Below are 2,736 nucleotides of genomic sequence, written 5' to 3'. Positions count from 1 at the left end.
TCCCCCCCCCCCCCGACAGCACTCCCCACATTCCTCCCATCAGTGCACCCCTCCACCCCCCCAGCCAGTGCTTCTGACCCTGTGTCCATGCTGTGCTCTGCCCAGCGCCCCCAGCCAGTGCTTCCACCCCAGCTGCCAGGGGAGGCGCATGCAGATGAGCCAGTTACTGCCCCCTCCCCCAGTGGAGCTCAGCTCAGATACCGCTCAGGATCCTTCCCAGGCTGATGTACACCTGCCTCGGCCCCCTGCTCTGCCACTGCCTGGCCCCACTGACCACATCTCGTTGCTCTGCCCTGCTGGGCCCCCCTCCCTGGGGACAGAGATGGGGTGGGCTGCAGGAAGCTGCTGGGCCAAGGACACAGCACCTGGCCTGACCCAGCTGCAAGCAGAGACCCCCCTCATAGTCCTTAGACATTGGCCATGGGCCCAATCCTCACCCACAGCCCTGCTAGTGCCCCTCACTCCTGACTCGCATCCCCTGCCAACCCAGCTCTGCGATGCCCCTCACTCCCGACCCACAGCCCCCTGCCAACCCAGCCCTGGGCTGCCCACCCAGCCCCACTGGTGTCCCACACTACTGACCCACAGCCCCCTGCTATCCCAGCCCTGGGCTCCCCACCCAGCCCTGCAATGCCCCCCCCCCCCCCCCCCCCACCCCCCGCCCCACCCGCCCCGGCCCCCCCCCCCCCCCGATCTGCTGGGGCCCCTCACTCCTGACCCACAGCACCTTACTATCCCAGCACTGGGCTCCCCACCCTGCCCTGTGGTGCCCCTCACTCCTGACCCATAGCTCTTGCTAGCTTAGCCTTGGGCCCTTTCCTGAGATCTGCTGGCGCCCCTCACTCCCGACCCGCACCCCCTTGCTAGCCTAGCCCTGGGCTCCTGATGCACAGTCCCTGCTCTCCCAGCCCTGGGCTACCCCCATAAGATCTGCCAGGGCCCCTCATTCCTGACCCACAGCCCCCTGCAAACCCAACACTGTGCCCCCCCAGGCCCCGCACCACCTGCTGGTGCCCCTTACTCCCAGCATGCACACACTGGGGGTGCCTGAGCTCTGGTTGGGCTCTGGGGTGACTCAAGCTTAAGGATGAAACTGACCCATGTGTGTTGAGGGTGGCTGGAGCCTGCAGCTGGAATCCCACCCATCTACTTCTGTAACTGGCGCTTCCTGGGCCAAGGCTGCCTTCAGCTGTCAAGAGTGAGCTGCTTTGGCCAGGCGGCACCTGCAGGGGGCAGCACAGCATGATCCTCAGGGTGCTGGGGAAATACTGTAGTGTACAGGGCTGGAGGCAGTGCAGTGCTGGGGGCAGCATGGGACAGGGCAGTGCCGTGCCGTGCTTAGGGGCAGTATGGTGAAGTATTGGGCAGTGAAATACTGGGGGGCAGTGGTGACAGTGACACAGACTCTCCTGTGACAGAGCCCCTCCCCCATACCCCAGACTTGTCTCCCAGCCCCACTGAGTCCCTGTGATGGGCTGAGTGGGGTGTGCTGAGCCTACCTCACACACCCAGCCTCCCAGGCTCAGCCCGCAGCTGGGGCTGTCGCTCCCCGAGCCCAGAGGCAGCTGGGCAGAGACGAGCGGCGCCCTTAGAATCCCAGACCCATCAGGTTAGAAGGGACTGCAGGGGTCTGGTCCAACCCCCGCCAAGTTGCAGGATTTGATGTGGCTAAACCATCGCAGACAAATGGCTCCAGCCTCGTTTTGAAAACCTCCAGTGAAGAAGACTCCACAACCTCCCAAGGTGTCTGTTCCATTGTCCTACTGTTCTTACCGTTAGGAAGTTTCTCCTGAGATTTAATCTAAATCTGCTGTGCTGTAGTTCTAACCTGTTGCCTCTTGTCCTGCCCTCCATGGCAAGAGAGAGCAACTTTTCTCCATCGTTTTTATGGCAGCCTTTCAAATATCTGAAGGCCGCTATCATGTCCCCCTTAATTTCCTCTTTTCCAAACAACCTACCCAATTCCTGCAGCCTTTGCTCAGATGGTTTGCAGGCCATCCCTTTGATCATCTTTGTCACTCACCTCCAGATCGTTTCCAGGTTCTCTGCATCCTTTCTAGACATTGGTGACCAAAACTGGACCCACTACTCCAGCTGAGGCCTCACCCCACTTGAGACCTTGTTTTTAGTGACCTGGCTGTGCACTACAGCCATGCCACTAAAAGTCGCGCAGTGTCACCACTGTTTGTCAGCTCTCCTGCCGACATAAAACTTTGTGGGCAAAACTTTTGTCTTTTTTTTTTATGGGTGGGGGGGGGTTAACACCTCTGAATGACAAAAGTTTTGTTTTTCACTTGCCAGTGTAGACATAGCCTCCTTCCATCCCTTATGGGATGTTCCCTCCAACCCCTGCTCGGCCACTCCCACTCCCGAGTCCGTCAACCCCCTGCCCTGGGGCCGGATCAGGGACAGCGCCACCTAGAGGGGAAAGGCTCCATGTCCCATCCCCCTGAGGCACTGCTACCCTTGGAGGGTGGGAGGGAGCTGAGTGCATAGGGAGCTAGCCCCACCCGGCAGGGGGCCTGGGAGGTAGGGTGACCAGACAGCAAGTGTGAAAAATCGGGACGGGGGTAGGGAGAAATAGGCGCCTATATATATATAAAAAAAGCCCCAAATATCAGGACTGTCCCTATAAAATCGGGACATCTGGTCACCCTACTGGGAGGGGAGGGAGAAACGGGAGCAGTTGGATCCCTGCACACTTGACGTTAGCTCTACAAATGGAGGCAGGTGCAC

Source organism: Terrapene carolina, unplaced genomic scaffold (assembly GCF_002925995.2).
Source record: "Terrapene carolina triunguis isolate 2854851 unplaced genomic scaffold, T_m_triunguis-2.0 Scaffold565, whole genome shotgun sequence".
NCBI classification, from domain to species: Eukaryota; Metazoa; Chordata; order Testudines; family Emydidae; genus Terrapene; species Terrapene triunguis.
This window is presented reverse-complemented; position numbering follows the sequence as displayed.